This window comes from Apis mellifera, linkage group LG12, assembly GCF_003254395.2.
Source record: "Apis mellifera strain DH4 linkage group LG12, Amel_HAv3.1, whole genome shotgun sequence".
Classification (NCBI taxonomy): domain Eukaryota; kingdom Metazoa; phylum Arthropoda; class Insecta; order Hymenoptera; family Apidae; genus Apis; species Apis mellifera.
This window is the reverse complement of record NC_037649.1, coordinates 10,319,609-10,338,135: the sequence shown is the minus strand read 5'-3', so window position 1 is coordinate 10,338,135 and position 18,527 is coordinate 10,319,609. Positions and strand designations below refer to the sequence as shown.

At 40.3% G+C, this 18,527-nt stretch overlaps 1 protein-coding gene and 1 long non-coding RNA gene across 12 annotated transcripts in view; both read right to left on the bottom strand.

The window, feature by feature from the left end:
- LOC408393 (agrin) overlaps positions 1–18,527 on the bottom strand; it is a 336,061-nt gene that overhangs the window by 136,838 nt on the left and 180,696 nt on the right. The window lies entirely within an intron of this gene.
- LOC100576630 lies at positions 8,660–12,783 on the bottom strand. The gene is made up of 3 exons (XR_003305837.1): positions 12,470–12,783; positions 11,619–12,010; positions 8,660–11,547 (listed from the first exon to the last, which is right to left on the bottom strand). It is a non-coding gene; the product is annotated as an uncharacterized LOC100576630 (long non-coding RNA).

The window sequence follows — 18,527 nt, the reverse complement described above, 5'->3', positions numbered from 1 at the left end:
CCTAAGCAATTTGCCACCAGCCCGATTCTCGTCCTCGGCGACGCTCGTGCCCTGGCAATTCTTCATTATCCGTAAGTGGGTCGTTATCCTAATGCGCCAAATTCTAAATGCCGTCCAAGATGTTGGCCCAGGATCTCTTGGCGCCATTCCTCCGTTAAACGCGCCTGCATATTCCGTTCGAGGAATAATATTAAAATTATCTTTTCGAATTGAAAATTAGAGAATCTCCATCTATCGTCAACGCGTATAAAAAAAAAGAAAAAAAATAAACACGTTCCCTATCTCGAAGAATTAATTATTGACCATATACCCGTGAGCGTGAAATTTTCCTTCAATTTCCTCTCCATCATCCCCCTACTCTGACGACCTGGCCTCGAGTTCCAACCAGCCAGGAAAGACGCTTCGATATTAATAAAGGCGAGGAGAAAGAAGGTTGGTGAAAAATGTAGGATTTCGATCTTGCGGGGACGGACGGAATGGGACGCAACGCTAGCTAGAAAGGAAGGAAGGTGGAGAAGGAGGGAAGGATGGAAGGAAGGAAGAGGTGTAAAATGGGCAGGCATCGGTCAAGCATTGAGGACACGAGATAGAGACGTATCGAGGGAGCGGGACAAAAAGGCATTGTCGAGGGCAGGCAGCGTGGGTTGGGCTTCTGTCACCCACGACCTTCTTCCACGCCGGTGTCGAGGGGGGTCTCTCTCTCACACGCGAATCGTCAACACATCGGCCAGACAGAATGGATTTCATCGTTGCACGGAATTGCGGCCACCGCTTGAAATCGCCGTCAATTATTCCGCACAATCGGCCGATCCGTCAAGCACCACTCTGGATCGCGAGCCAATGGTTTTGCCCACGATCGTTTTGTCGCGCACGAGTCCCACCACTATTTCAACCTGAAAGAGGCTGATTTATACGAGATCTCGTAGCGAGACGAGATTAAAGTAGGTTATTACCGGTCGATCGATGCTAGCCGGGAGACTTGTTCGACAATTTGTCGGGGCAAAAGTTTCCCCTTAATTGGGAAATTCTTTCGAGTTGATATTTCTCGTATTATTAGGCCGTATTATTATATTATGGAAAATATTTACACTCCGTAGAGTATTTTCCAAAGATAATATTTCCCTTTTCGCAAAATATCTGAATATTAACGCGGGATAATTAAAACGCGATAACATTATTATTATTAAGAAAAATATTATCTTCGTAGCAATAAATATTTACCTTAGAGACGATGCGTGTATTTCACGTATCGAAACAATTTTTTCGCGAAATGATCAATTGAAAAATATTATATAACGAATATCGATACGATCTTTTTTTGTATATATGTAAGGAACAAAAATAATAATTGGACCAAGGTATCCGCGATCTTGTTTTATGCGGGACAAAAAGTCGCAACCCCCGACCACCGGTTTTCTATTTTCAGTTTAACATCTGGAACAGCGTGATATTAGAAATCGGGTCAGTGCTGGTCCAGATTCCGCGGTATTGTTGCAGCTTTTCCTCCGAAACGTTTAATAGACTGAAAAAAAAAGAAAAAAAAAAAAAAAAAGAAGAAAGAGTATCGCTGCGTATCTCGACGGCCTTTCTTTGTCTGCAAGTATCATCGAAACACGAAACGGCGAGCGGTGCCGCGCTCATTTCCCCCGTTTATCATGCCCACCCTCTTCTCTCCCCCTCCTCTTTTCTCTTTTTCTTCTTCTTTTTTTTTTTATCCTGTTTACCAAACTCGGAACATTTACTCGGCCAACTTTCAAAGAGTTTGCGGTTCCTCCCCGACACGACGACGTACGTGTTCCAAGTCGAACTATTAAGATCGGCATCCATCACTGTCGGACCAATCGATACGAAAGACCGTGCACCACAGTCTACTCTCCGGTTAATCGACTGAGGAAAAAGTATCTCTTGCGAACAGTTTTCAGCGAGGGAAAGTTTTCCAACTATCATAAATTTCTGCAACGAGATAAACCTCGGCAAACACCCTTTTCCCCGTTTCCACGAAATAATGCTTGTGGTCTTTCTTACGTTGCAATATATATATATGTTCGAGAAGGAGGATAGAAAAAAAATAATATCATCTTCGAGTTCGTTTCTCTTTTTGTTTCCTTTTTTATCTAATATAAGAGCTTTTGATTCCTTGGTATTTCGCTCGAGAATCCCAAGTATATAACATTTATCGAAGCGATCGTAAGAAATCTTGACATTAGCAATTTCGATCATCCCGTTTCAAATTCCACCCTCTACTTCCACCCTCCTTCTATACTTTCTCCATTCGATTCTCCGCGCGGGAGAATCGCATCGAAGTGGTGGCGCAAAACACATTTTTCCTTCGCGGCTGAAATATAGAACGGACAATTTCCATTACCATTGAAACTGTTAAGTGAAGAGGGATAGCGCTTCGTTCCCACCCGAGAACGAAGAGATTTTCATTTCAATCCTTTCCACCGCCGTGATACATAAAGAAGGTGCACGAGGGTCGATTCCCTCCACGTTTCCTCGCGGGCACGCGTTGAAGAATTTACAACAATCTCTCGAAAACTGCGCTAATAAAGTTCATCGCCGCGTTTCCTCCTCTTCTTTTCCCTTCCTCGATGCACGCTTTGGAAGCGAAATTTTCGTTCGTGCTTCGTACATCTCGAAACTGTAATACTGTTTATGTTACGTGTTATTACCAGGCCGGCCCGGTTCAATGGGGCGGCCTACTACCGTGGAAGTAATTACAAACGGAGGGAAGTAACAAATTGTTCCGCGGGACAGCCGCAATAAACTGGCAGGCGGTATTTTAAGTAGTCGAGTCATTTCATTGTCAGACCACGGCCCCACCGTTGCTCCAGAAAACGATTTCCTTCGGAAAACGACGTCTACCTTTACGTCTCTCCCCCTTTCTATTTTATCACCGACGATTTCGTAACTAGTCCAGACGATCCACCCTTTCGTGTAAAACGTTTTTCTTTTTTTCTTTGTCGTCGTTCTCTTTCCCTCTTTCTTTATCCCTATGCTCCCTTTCAGAATCTGGGCAAATAGTTACGTAAGGTAACGCTTTTTAACGAGTTTCTTTTTTCTTTTCTTTTCTTTTTTTTTTTTTTCACCCCTTCGAAATTAACGCATCGCGTCGCGCCTATTCGGCGAGAAGAGAGTATAAAAGTTGAAAGTTTTTCTCCTGGTGGAACTGGAACTCTCGCTCCTCTTTTACCGTTCTGTACATTTCGGTACAGCTTTAACACGCTACTCGAAGCAAGGAGTACTCCACTGTTTCGGTTAATGTCTTTATTTTTTTGCGTATAACATCCGCCCAAAGATCCGCGCTTATTCCGCGTGCAAATTTTCCATCCCCTTTCTCTCCTCTCCCTTATGACGGACGATAAAAAAGTATGATGTCGGTGAAAAACTTTTTCATCCGAGGAAAGGACAAATTTTTTTCATCATCTTTGAATTGAACGAATACATACAATATACGGGGAGGAAAAATTTTCTTGAAAAATACATTAAATACTTAATCAAGTCGAATCGTTCTTCCCTGGAAAACGAAGTTGATACTTTTCGATATCCTTCCCCGAATAACTTAAACTTTCTCCGATACTTTTATTACGCCCACCAAAACTCTCAACACCTCGATCATCTTTAACAGCAAATCGCGAAATCGTGAAAAATTTGTCGAAATTTTCGACTGATATCAGGATAATATAACGGAGAGGAATCGAAGGAATGTGACCGAAACCGAATCCGAGCGTGTGCGGCGGATTTTGTACAACCGCAGAATTTTCTTCCCCTGTCCTCGGGCTAATTTGCTTAAAAATCCGATAAACATCGGGGATATCGACGGGGGGATGAAAGGAGAGGATAACGAAATTACTTCTTGAAAACTCCCCTCCCCCCGCGAGCAAGGGAAACTGGAAGAAGCGATTTTCAGGATTGGCGGGGGAAATCAATAGCCATCCGTGGCTCGGCCGGTGAACAACGAGAGCCGAACGAGACTCTTTGTGCTTTTTCGAGACTTCGACCCGGAACCATGCTCGATAATTGAAAATATTGATTCACGACCGCACGCGTTTTCCCTCGGCTACGCGTTCGTTGCGTCGTTCCTCATCGAAAAGAGGGGACATTCTCGTGCGTATTACATCCCAACTCGAATCAACATCGACTGTACGATCGAAGAAGCGTGTATCTCGACTCGTGCTTTCATCTTGATTTCTCTCTCTCTCTTTCTCTCGTCGCTCTACGGTTAGCCGATGCGTTAAAATCAAGTTTCGAATCTTTCATTCCGTACCCGTTGCGCGAGATACTTTTTAACGCACGGATATCAGAGAATAGGTGAAAGTTAATAGCTGTTTCCAAAAGCTTCTTTTCACGTATCTTATCTGTCCTCCAAGCGCTGTTCGAACTCAATTTCAATATTTCCTCCTTCCTCGATTAATCCCGTTAAACGCTTTATCCCACAAGTGATAATAGTCCTCTAACGTTTCGCCGAAATAATCTCTCGTATCGATATCACGGACGACATCCACACATCCAACAGCTTTCGAAAATTCGCCGCGAATCGAATCAATCGGGCGCGAACGTGTCGGCGACAGATCTGTCTATCGCGTTGAAATTCCCCCCTCTCGTGGCATCGTGGAGTGCGATTGTGTGAAAAGAAAAGAAGGGAGGGAGAGAGAGAGGGAAAAAAAAAACAATTCGCATATGCATGCTACTTGACGTGTCAACGGCATCGCGAACGTGTCATATATTAACAGGAATTCAGCGCGTGAAAACTCTTGAAACGCTCGAAGCAGGGAGGGAGGGAGGGGGAAGGGGCACGTGCGAGTGAATTGTCAGACCGCTGACAATCTTTCGAGCCGAGTGACGTGGAGGGCTTTTCCATCCACCGACCCTGCTAATTGTGGATATATATCCTCCTAAACAGCGCGCATCCTCATCTTCCCCTCTTCATACCGTTCTGTCAATAATTTCGACAGCCTCCATGTCAACCGGGGGACCGATCGTATCGATTTCATTCTCGTTTCTCTCTGTGTATTTTTCTCTCTCTCTCTGTCCATCCCTTAACGCGTTATTGGATAAAATCGTCGAGTATCTCTCGTGGTAATCTCGGTCGAGGAGGGATCGTATTTATCTTTATACCTTTTTTTTTTTTTCTTTCTTTTTGGTCCTGGTTCAACAAAATTCTGATTGATAAGTGTGTGACGCGTCGATCGGGATCGAGTATCGGAGATAAGTTCGAGTTATTGGACATGGGACGGATAGAAAGAGATTTTTATATCGTTACTTCTGGATTTCGTAATTCGATCTCAGAATATATATACTTTCCACAATACAATAATTTATTTAATCATCAATATAAAGATACAATATTTCTTTTACATGACGAATCAATGACCTTCCTCCACGGACAAATTACTCACATTTGAACATTTGAACGTCAAGAATTAATCTAAAAAATTCCTCCGGAAAATAGAAGAAAACTATCCCGATCCTCGAAACAACGAAACGTTTCCCTTGACCGGAATTTAATTGGCGGAAGCCAATTAATCGAGTACGATAACGGAGTGCGTGCTCGAGTTTCAATCCGATCCGGCAGCGTTTCCGATTGGATCATGAGCCAAGCGACCGGATGAAAAACAAGGGAGCGGGGGGAAGGGTGAAGAGGGTCCGTGATCGCGGACATCGATTGCCGCGTTCAATACCGATGGACATATTCGCCGGGCTCTCGATGTCGCGTTGAGGATGACGCCCGTTGACAGACAGAATCGCGAACGATTTCTGCGCGTGACATCCGGTCACGCGGCGCGTATATACGAATTTCGAGTGGGTTTCGAGCTCGAACGGCCGGCCAACCCCCGTGGAGGCCGATCGAAATGGAATTCGACAGGGCGCTCCGCGCCTCTTCCCGTTTCCTCCTTCTACCCCTCGCCTGTCCCCTTTTATCCATCTCCCTATCCGGGAGAACCGCCGCGGCGGCCATTAAACGTCAACGACAGGTCCCCGAATGACGAAGTGCCGCCGATGCACAATGCGACCCCCTTCCTCCCCTCGAGTGCAATCGAAACGAGCACGCCAGCAATCCGTGAACCTTTGACGAAGCGCGTGCGTTCCTATTTCCTCGATTTATTTATTTGTTTGCCCTTCGAATCTTCGCGATTCCTTTGTATCCAACCGTGTGTCCTCGAAATTTCTTTGTCGTTCGGATCATCGTCGTTGGGAGAAGATGTAATTGGAGAAGTTGGTTCGTTTCAAAGGATAATAAAAAATTTCGAAAAATATCTCTGCCGGTCTTGCTTTGACGAGAAGCGTGCAATTATTCCGCGAATTTATTCCCTCTCTCGACCTCGCGTATACACTCCTTTCTCGAGTTCAACAATAAAGTTTCGAATTTTTCTCTTCAAGTTCTCTTTATCTCGAAATATCGATATTTGACTCGTTCCAACTCACATGATGAAATCTTAATTCTTTTCCTTCTTTTTTTTTTTTTTTTTTTTTTGAAATAATAACCATCTCGTGGTATTAAGGATAATATAAGAAGATCCTAGCAACGTGCCGTGATTTATTATATCTATGAAATCGACGTATCTCCGCGCCTCGACGCCCATCGTAGCCGACCGTGAGCCCATCTAATTAGCGTCGAGCTACGAGTACCCCTACAGTCTGTCCCGACGTCAGCGTCGAGGGACTCGAATCAAAGCATCCCCTCGTTTCACCCGCCCTACACCCGTCACTACTTAATTCCAGCGGCGAGCGTTGCTGTCCGTGATTTCAGATAGCGACCCTCCTCTCCTCCAAACGGACGACGCATTGTCGCACGCTAATTTTCGTCGCGTATATTCGTCCATATTTTCCCATCACATATCAAGCCATCTAAAGAAATGAAGAAATTCAAGAAAGGATTCGATTCGTTTCAACTTTCATAGAAATGAAACGATTCTCGATTTAACAACGCGTGTAGTTTGATATCAAAAAAAAAAAAAAAAAAGAAGGAGAAGAAACGATAATTCGAAGGAACTTGATCGAAGGAAGAACACACACCGGAGAGGAAATATATAAAGAGATATCGAAGTTTAAAGAGAAGTAAAGAAACTTGCAAAGACATCGTACCGAACTCTCTATGCGATACAAGCAAAATATCCTCCGACTCCGAGAGTTACTCGAAACTGCTGGAAATTTTTCAACATCCCCATAGTCTGCCCCATTCCACCCAATTCCGGATTCCATCAGATTACAGACTCCACCCGTCAAGAAGGAAGTGCAAATCGAACAAGGGATGAAGGCTGAAACTTATTACATTCATCCACCTCCCTCCTCTCCTCTCTCACCGGTCGAAAGAATCGCGTTTCCCTCATAATCGCGGAATATCTCCGCATCGCCGCTGGTGGCGTTGATTTGCATTCTTTTCGGGGGATGATCCGACAATGGAGCAGAAGGGTTGAAATACGGGCCGCCATACCCCAATTCCCTCTGTAGACATAGGCTTGCTGCCTTCAGCCGAAGTCTAGAAATTAAATTTCAAACTGTCCGCCCCGAATACCAAGCAGCCTGCTGTCCGTGCAAGAGCCAAACTAACCCTCCACGCTTACTTCTCCTTCCTTTCTTAACCATCCCCTTTCTATCTTTCCTCCTCTCTAACACGGTGTTCCAAAGGGAGAAAGTGGTCGAACGGCGGTGATAAAAGATAGAAGAAGAAGAAGAAGAATACTGGAACGGGGATGGAAGGAAGGAAGCAATATGGCCGACCGAATGTCCTGTCAGGACAAGATATAAAGGACTCCCCTACCACGAACGACTTGGCGCCCTTTTTTACTCCGGATTCCGTCTTTTTCACTCATCGATCCTCCGAGACTCGTTTCCCATACGCTCCCCTCGATGTTTCCCGGCTAAGATCTTCCCTCGAATCACACGAGTGTTGGAAAGCGTCGGATACGTGACGCGGCGGAAGAGAAAACTTGATTTTCCGGCCGGAACCTGGTGTGCCGCGCTATTCCAGTTACCAATTCGACACGATTCCAGAGGAGAGATTCTTCTTTCGTCGCGAAACTGCTTTCGATTCGTGCGACGATAGGGGACGAGCGCTATTGTTTCGCGTTGAGGGAAGATTCGAATAAATAAAAAGACTTTCGTTCCAACGTGAATGATCGAGACGAGGAGAAGGCTGCCGTTTAAAAATTTCATCGAAGTCGCGCGGATATTTGCAGCTGTGGATAATTGCAATGAAATTCGCAAAAAAAAATTCCACTTTCCTCTCGGCCACTCGCGTGGGCGCGGTCGCCTGCTTTGATCTGCGAGCAGCGGAGTGTCTGCACAGAGAGTCTCGCGCTCGCTTCTCACCTACAAAGTCAATTTAATTGAGCCCGCTGCGCCGATAGTTTACGTCGCCCTCTTTGAACCACGCCCGATATAACGCACGCATAAAAGGATCAATTCTCGAGAAGTCGTGCGAGGCTAATTACGCGAGGAACCCGTTACTTGAACAGAGCTATCCATCTCGTTGCTGAACTTTTCTCTGTTGAAAATGGTATTCGTTGCGGATCAAACGCGTTCGAAAAAAATTTTCTTTACCTCTCTCCTCTTCTCGCAAGAGGAATTCTCTTCTTTTTAAGATTTAAATGTAATAATTACGAAAGAGAATCGCAAGATCTTGCCTTCGACTTTTTTCTCTCTCTCAATCATCGACGTTTCATCTTTCGCCTAGAATTAACGATATCACAAAGTTTTGTAAATTCGAACGATATTTATAAAAGTATGGAAAAAGTAAAAGTAGATAGTGTGGATACTTTTTAAAGAAAAAAATGTAAACTCTTTTATCGATATATTAGAGTATCAGGGGATAAGATATCGAGGCAATCTTTCGGGAAGATAATTTCTCGGTCAAGAATCCTCGATGCTTTTCCAGCAGATGCTTTTGACGTTACATTCCGGTCATCTTGTTTTGAAAACAGATGTCGCGAGATATCTGTCCTCGCCTCCACTCCGTGGAAATATGCAAAACTTTCAACCTGTCTGCGATGCAATTTTCCAGGCGAGGATATCTTCCAGACGTAGACGTTGCCGTTACGTATCTTTCCTCCACTTTTCACGATCGCTTGTTATTTCTATCTCTTGCTCCTCTCATAATCGATTCCGTTTGTTATCTATCCCCTCCCCTACGAGTAATTTCATTCATTCACAAAATAATTGTCCTCTCTCAATTTGATTATTGATTAGATTCTCCTCGAATATTCCTCCAATTATTCTGATTGATCCGAGTTGCGATCAACAGTCTTACCGAACTTCGACACGATCGTCCATAACTCATTGCCACAAATGCATTATTAAGCGCAGTTATTATTATTTAATCTCGCTTCCGTCCCACTTCCTTTCTATGCGAGATCATTATTAGATTGAACGGATCCAGATCCCTTATTGCCTGCTCCGGTTAATAACATGAAGCAAATTCGCCAACCTAATAAGCTAATGAACTCTGAATTCTAGAGCTGATGTTAGGTAAAGCTTTAAGCAATCCAACTCGTAACATTATTTCTCGCGTCCTTTGTTTTTATCACGAGTCAAGCTTAACGTGTATATATCATATCCTTGAAGATACTCATCATAATAATTTACTTATTCGTCTCCTCCAGTCTCCTTCTCTTTAAATCAAAAGAGATATTATCGTTTCATCATCTCGATCAGATTTACGACTAATAAACCGCGAGAACGAATCGAATAAAGTATATATCACCGTGGAAATTAATTATCGTAAAATAATAAGGGGGCAACCGTCTTGGTTGGAACGTTAGAAGCGAGGAAAGGGTGGTCGAAACAGCCGGCTAAGTGGCATAATAACGAAGTTAATTCGAAGATGCTCCGCGAACAAAGAGGGTCGCTCGGGGACCATTTCTCGCTCGGTTATAGATCGATCCTCGATATCGGTAATTGCCGCCCAGAGAAAATGGGATTCATGATTTCCTTTGACGGTCGAGCTACATTAACCTCTGATGAACGCCACTCACCCGAGAGATATCGAACTAATGGGAGAACGATTGATACGTTCTCCAGGAAGAACACTGTTAACGCTCGATACTTGTGAAAAAAAAATTTACATAAAACTGCGAAAAAGAGAAAGAAACAATTTCTCGATTGATATTATCCGATGGACGGAGATAGATATATCGATGAAAATTTTTTCCCTAATAATCGAAATTAATCGCGATGCTCCCAGCGAAGCGGAACACGCGTGTAATGGAAAGCGAGGGTGTGCAATTAAATCAGTCGGTTAACGAGAAGAAGGAGGGCGGTCGCAAGGCGATAGGAAAGATGCAAGTCCGCTTGGAACAAGGGACAAAGAGGGCCGCCGCTCTCGAGAAACGTTTCTCCCTCGATTATGGATCGAGCCGTAATGGATGGCAATTACTGTTGAGTGGGGGCTATAATGCAGCTCGATAATCATACCGCCACTTACGCTCCTCGTAAATGAGACGAAGCAATCGGTATCGGCCAGTCTGGAATACGTTAACGCGGCAGAGAAACGAATTCAGATATTCTGTATATCTAAAGGAAAGCTGTGGGATCGAGACGTGGACAAAGAGACGGCGTTTGTGGATAAATGATCGTACTTACGATCGTTATTTAGCCCGATTATCGTTACAGGACGCAACGTAATTATTCAAGCGTGGAAAATTCTTGGAATCGAGCCGATATTCGATCGATTAATACAGTTTGTGGAGAATATGTGACGACGCGTGACGGAGTAGTGAGATTGAAGCTCGAAATGATTGGATTGTTGGAGGGCTTAAGCTTGGAATGACGCGTATTTACGCGTGAAAGTCGAGTGTTAATTCAGTTCTCCCGAGTTCTTACGGTTTAATTTGAAAACGGCGAAATATTATTTATTTGAACGTGTTTAAAGAATGATGAAAGTATATTTGAAAATGACAGGCCGACTCTCACAATTCCGACAAAGAAAGCTTGGGTTACACAAACGAATCACCGAGTCAAAGGAATAGTCTGCCTTCTGTCTCAAGCCTGATGAGAATGTCTTTCACTCTTCACTGAAGCTTCTCTTTTCCTGCATTTGACACTTTCCATTTGTTCTCCAAAATCCCTCCCATTTCTCTCAGACCCCTTTGTCTCATGCATGCGGACTGCGCCGTTATATTCCTTGGAATTTTTCACACAATTCTCGTTATTAAGTTTCAAAATTTCTGCGACGCAAATTTTAATTTCGTTCTTCGGTTCCATCCTCAAAATTCTCTCCTCGTCGTTCGCTCCTCATCGATGCGAAAAATACGCAGACAAGTCATTTTTTCGTGTCCCCTCGCCACATTCTCTTTCACCCTCCTCCTCAATATTCTACCTATTTAACCTTCCTCACCAAATATTCTGAAACTCTTGATACAGCCCAGAACCATTCTCAGAAGAATCGAAATTGCCTCTCCAACGACACGTCGTTTTCTTCTCACGAACGGTTCTCATTAATTTCCAAATATTCCCAACCGGGCTTTGAAATATGCGGCGTAACTCTTTCTCCTGTTCGTCCATCATCCAAATTGAGTAATAAAACTCGCCCTCTTGAATCTTGGTTGCCTAAACCATTTTAAAAGTTAATCTTTGTAAGTGTATCAAGATAGGGGAGGCTCGAACAGGAACTTACGAACCCTTTCCTCTCGCTTGCATCTTCTTCACTAACCCTTATCAAACGGCTCGTCCTCCTTTCTTCCTTTTATCAAGTTCCATTCCCACGTTGGAACGCGACACATATCTTCGTAGCCCTGCAGGAAATTGTGCAGGCCGAAGCGACAGGTGCCGTCTTCCTGTGTGAATATTTCGCTCCGTCTAACCCTCTACGTAGCTCGTCGCCTACGACGTTTCGACGTAATTACGGCCAGACGATGCCGTATTTCTCGCGCTGCGAACGCAAACACTTCTCAGGAAAAAGCTACCCTTCTGCCTCCTCTAAGATGGAGTCGAAGGAGACAATCTCTCGCGACTGTCTCAAGTGATCCGGCGCGAATGAGCGGAAGGACGAGGAAGATTAAAAATGAAAAGGCTAAAAAAGAATTAATAATTATAAAGGGATGATGAATGAAGATGAATGCGGAGAAGAAAATAGAATGGAATGGAAAGGATTAAATTTAATAAATCTTGTGTTTCTTTTTTTAAATAACCAGTTATTGCCGATGCATCATTTTAATGGTAGTTTGTCACTTCTTTTCGAAATTTTAAATCAATTAATTAGATGAAGTAAATATTCTTATAACTTCAAGTGATGAAGTAAATATTGATAAATATTGTCGGATGGAAAATTTCGATTGGAATAAAATAAAGTATTAAGCTATTCGAGTGTAAGTTGAAGAAAAAACTGATAAAGATTATGCAAAGCGAGATAACGTTATTGTGATTAGTTAAAAACTCTGAGCGTAACTTGAAATTGATGTCAAACGGAAGTTGAAGTTGTAGGTTGTAGAAGAAGAGAGAAAGGGAGAAAGGGAAATAGGAAATAAAATACCTCGGTTGCTGCATTAACAACGAGAGAACGGTTCAGAAATCGTGTCAAGTGTTTCAGTATCGTTCCAAGGGAAATGAAATGAATAGTTAAACGGAACGACGAACGACAGTCAACAATGAAACGTGCAATCCAGTCTCTGATATTTCGATGTACGATCTTTCTGATTCCAGTCTTCTCGTTTTCTTTTCTTTTCGTCTACTGCCACGCGAAACCTTGCTTTCTCCGGAGAGCAAGAAATTTTTCGAGATTTCGAGAATCTATCTTGAAACTTGAGAGATGAATAATAAACGACAGTTGAATCTTTGTCTATGCAAAGGAATCAATTGTTAGTTTACATTTAGATGACTGACACGGTTATATACGATCGATATAAATATCTATCAGATTTCAGATTATACTATTACTCAAATAAAAATCTGATGAAAAAATAAAAATATAAGGAATATTAATAAAGAAAGCTTCATGATCTTTCTATCTTACCTTATTTCATTACTAGATTACAGCAAACGATACCTACAAAAAATTTATTGTTAAAACATTATCTTCGTGTTTTTAAACAAATTAATTTAATAATCAAAATTACCTTCGTTACAATTGCATTGTAAAAATTCATAATTTCTTTGATTTCTCTTCTATTCAGTTTACATTAGTTGCATATGATCAATATTATAAATTATTCTATTCCTTTGTTTCTTAATTAACAATCCTTTATCAATTTGAAACGTAATTTTTAAATAATAAATAAATTAATGCAAAAAATGTATGATTTATTTATAATTCAAGATTATTTTAATCATACGATTATAACCTAACCAAAAAACAAAATACAATTTATATATATATTAATATATGTACTTACAAGTCAATATATTTAACGAATGAAATCAAAAAATCTTTGTAAAAATATTTTTTGTTTATTATCACTCTTTATAATATTATACGTTCCCATTTAAATAGTTTCTAAATTATAATTAATCTATGTAGTATTGGATTCCGTCACTTGATTCTACAAACTTGTAAACTAACAAATTTTGTCGATAAGTTAGGCGACTATTGAAAAATTTTAATCAACGCCATCTCGCGTTTGGATCACTGAAGCTCCGACTTATTACTAGCATAGCAGGATGTGCAAGGAGGTATTCTAATTCCTATGACGTCACAGACAAGGAAAGCATCATTGTGCGAAAAGGATAGAAAAGGATTTTCGGGGACACCACATGGAAAATTCATTAATTATTCGTTTTCCACGCAAAATTTCTGCACTTTTAAGATTACATCTTAAAGCTAGAACTTCAGAGAAGTTTCTCATATCAATTTTAATTCGAAATTTTGTTTAATTAATTTTTTATTAACGAATTATGTGTTAGGTAATTAATGAATGTCAATATGGCGTCTTCGGTGTGTTCGAACGCGTAACGCATAATTCGTTAATAAAAAATTAATTAAACAAATTTTCGAATTAAAATTGATATGAGAAACTTCTCTGAAGTTCTAGCTTTAAGATGCAACCATAAAAGTGCAGAAATTTTGAGCAGAAAACGAGTAATTAATCAATTTTCCACGTGATGTAACGGAATATGCTCTCTGTCCTTCTTGCACAATAGTGCTTTCCTTGTCTGTGACGTCATAGGAATTAGAATACCTCCTTGCATATCCTGCTATGCTAGTAATAAGTCGGAGCTTCGGTGATCCAAACGCGAGATGGCGTTGATTAAAATTTTTCAATAGTCGCCTAACTTATCGACAAAATTTGTTTGTTTATAAGTTTATAGAATCAAATGACGGGATCCAGTACTCATAGATTAATTAAAATTTAGAAACTATTTAAATAGGAACATATAATATTATAAAGCTAGATAACAAACAAAAGATATTCTCACAAAATTGATTTTATTCATTAAATATAATGACTTGTAAGTAAGTACATGCATCAATATATATATTGTATTTTATTTTTTGGTTAGGTTACAAGTGTATGATTAAAATAGTTTTGATATATAGTTTTTAGATATATAAATAAATATTATATATTATTTTTGATTAATTATTCATTTATTATTTAAAAATCACGTTTCAAATTGATAAAGGATTATTAATTAAGAAGTAAACAAAGAAATAGAATAATTTTTAATGTTGATCATATGTAATTAATATAAACTGAATAGAAGAGAAATTAAACAAATTATGGATTTTTACAATACAATTGTAACGAAGGTAATGTAATTTTGATTATTAATTATATAATTTTGATCAGAATTATAAATTAATTTGTTTAAAAACATAATAGATAATGTTCTAACAATAAATTTTTTGTAGGTATTGCTTGCTATAATCTAGCAATAATGAAATAAAAGTAAGATTTATATAAAAATTAATTTTGATTAGAATTATAAATTAATTATATATATAATAATAGATAATGTTTTAACAATAAATTTTTTGTAGGTTGCTTGCTGTAATCTAGCAATAATGAAATAAAAGTAAGATTTATTTAAGATGAAGAAAGATTTTCTCTTTACTATATCTTTTACATTTCTATTTGGCAATTTTTTAAAACTTGCAATGAAGTTTACAGTGAAGTTTGCAATGAAGTAAATACAATAAATTTGTAGAATTTATGTTCTAAAAAGTTTTAAATATGGTATTGTATAATAAATTGTATAATAAATTATTTTTAGGAATCCGGAATGAAAGAGAATCTAACTTAAGTTCAAACGTCTGACTTGACGAGTTCACGATAGTTAGAATAAATGATTCATCGGAAAAATTCACGTCGATACACGAGTGGATGGCTCATGTCGACGAACGGATCCTAAATTAACCACGAAAACGAGAGGTTAAATAAGCTGCCCAGTCACGTTTCGACTCTTTAACGCGACCGCAACCTCTACAGATGCTACATTATAGCAACCTTTCGTAGCTGACATGTAATTATCGAACCAATCGAGGCTGACTACACCTCTGGCTAATTCGTTAACGCCGACGACCGGTCGATACCAGGTGTTTCGAGTATCGGCCAGCTTTATCGAGAACGAGGTAACGACCTCATCGACGATCCTTTTCGTTTCGCGTGTAATTGACATCCGGAATCGTCAGCTAATATACGAATAGGTATATTGTTAATTCCATAGAAATTGAACGAAATATCTATTTACACTTTTGAATATCTCCAACTGTTTTTCAAAGTAATATTTTTGCTTCGTTTCAAAAATTCTTTTGCAATTACATTATTTATGTATGTGATGATGTAATGATGAGGAGAAAAGAGGAAAAAGATAATCCAAAGGTCAACTGTAAAATTTTTTTAGATGTCTATATACACTTTTCTAAATAGAAATATGGAAAATAATGTAATTTCTCGATTAACGAGAAACATTTTCGAAAAGAAACTTAATTCAATCTAGAAATAAGTAATACACCGAGTTCGCAGAAATTAAATCAGTGAATGTAGTTCTAAAGAGATGATCAGATGAACACTTTCAAGAACTTTTTGCCAACTTGCTCGGAAAGAATTCAAAATTCTTCCAAATAATTGAAGTTCTTTATATTTATATACTAGAATAATATAATTGAAAATGTATTTTTAATTTTGCAATATTAGAGCATTGCTAAATGTTGAATACTTGTTTCAAAATATCTATTATAAATTCTAATCTCTTTCTGAATTTAAATTACAAAAATTTCGATACATCCAATCATTCTCTACGCTCAATTAGAGATCCTCGATACAAAATTATATAAATCATTCAACCAATTCCTTTGTGATTATCTTTATCAATCTTTGAAACGAATTCAATATAATGGAAAATTTATAATTATATTTGCGCATTTAATGGAATAATTCTCTTTATTATAAAATTGTAATAATAATTGTATAAAAATTAATTTGTTCGCTCAATCAAGTTTTATTAATAACGTTACATTAATTGCGTTTTAGATGATCGAATCAAGCCGGCTTTCTAAAATCATCATTACGTACACCAGTAAACCACATTACGACAATCATCCAGACAACTGTGGGACAGGAGTGGCTCGTTTTCGAAGCAAGATGAGACAGAGTTAAGCAAATGGATGTAATTCCTAATGGATAGAGCGTTAGACAACGTTTCCCCCGGCCGGGATGAATGTTAATATCTGGTCGGGGACGGAATCGCAAAGTTTTCAATTAACGGTGAGGTAAGCGGGAATTAGAGTGGCCGAGGGAAAGCTGCAGACCCAATGACTCGCCTCTTGTGGGATTACGTCCTTTCTCTCTCGGCCATTGGACAACCATGTGGTCACCATAACCCATTATTCAGAGATAACAACGTTTAGAACGGAAGTAACCATATCGAACAAATTTCTTTTCCAGATGAATTTTTAAATCGCGTCACGTTGAAGGGGATCAAGAGAGATCGTTCTCTAATTTAGCGAGACTTAATAGTCGCGAATTACAACTGCGGATAATTGAAAGAACGAATCGTGCACGCGCCCCTCTTAATAACAGGCATGGATTCGTCGAATATTCCTTCGACTGACGACGGAGGCACGTATAGACTAAACTCGTAAGACGTGACATCAGATGTTGCGCCATTAGGATTCCAAAGGACACTTTGGAACTCCGCCGAGAGTTTCCGGGATGCATGCAACAATCGGATTGGATTACTCGCTCGAATACTCGAGATGTACAACCGTGAGTGACGAGAGGATATTGTGATCGAGTTTGAAGGATTTGACGAGAGGGGGCGAACGATATTTAGCGGCGGAGTTGCCTATTAAATACAGCTACTACTCTAATCCTTAATACCTCTATGAATCCAATCCTTCCTCCCCTCCTCCGTTTAAACTTCGTAGTCGGAGTATGTGATATGAAAATGAGGTTAAATACCAAGCGTCTGTATAATGGATTGAAATGCTTCGTTCAAATTTCTCTAATTATATGATAAAATTCAAATGTCTGAATCACACTCTTGAGGCCAGGTAGTTGGACCCATCTCGGTCAGATTTCAAATCGTACATTTCCAGCATGATAAATTTTGCTACGTGACCCGAGCAGTCTCACCGATATCAACGACAGTACGACTACAATCTTGGATATTTTCGATATACGTATTAGGGCAAATGCTATTTCCATACAAAATCATATCGAAATCATACCGATATCGAACCAACACCAATTCCATCGATAACGATTTTTATGTCAAAGACGAAAAATCTTGAGGGAGAAGATACGAGAGAAAGATATATATATCCCCTCCTCTCTCTTTCTCTCTCTCCTCCTCCTCCTCCTCCTCCTCTCCCCTGATCCTTCCCTTTGAACGCAATTTCAGTCTCCTTAATGGTATTGCGGAAAGATAGGGCGATATTTCACGACGCGGACAGAGCGGCGGCTGGTTGCTTGGCTCTGGCCCGGCCTGGCATCGCATCCCTCCAACGTTTATGACACGGTTTTACAGAATCCACGGCGATAAGATCCAGGCGAGAATTGTGAGAATCAACTGACAGCGGATAAACTCGGGGAAGAGGAGGCGAAGGAGGAGGGTGGCGGACGCGCAAGTGGATGAAGGCGCGGGAACCTTCAAGTTTATTAAGATTAAGAAGTTCATTCGTGGTAATTCCGAGTGGAGAAGAATATATATATATATATATATATATACCTCCGGCCGGCTTTTCCTATCTTCGAGGAGAAGAGAACGGGAAACTCGAATGGAAGCGGAGGGGGTGGAAAGGGAAGAAGATAGCTGTAGGAGTGCGTTTCCCCTCCCCCGAAACGGGCCGAAAAGGTATTATAATTATTTCACGAGGACTGGGATTATTAAAACGGAAACAGACGCCTCTCTCGGGGAAAAACAGGCTCGGTTGGAATGTATTACCCTCACGGTGAAAACTTTATCCCATGCCCGCCTCGTTTCCCCCGATTTTTGGCGGAAATTTCGCGTCCCTTTTATCTTACCCGCCCGGCCAACTTTCTCCCTGGAAACGAAGAAAGAGAATTCTAACAGAAATGGAAAATGGAGAAACGGGAAGTGGAGATTGAACGTCGCATATTTTATGAGCATCCTCGCGGAAATTCGCGTAA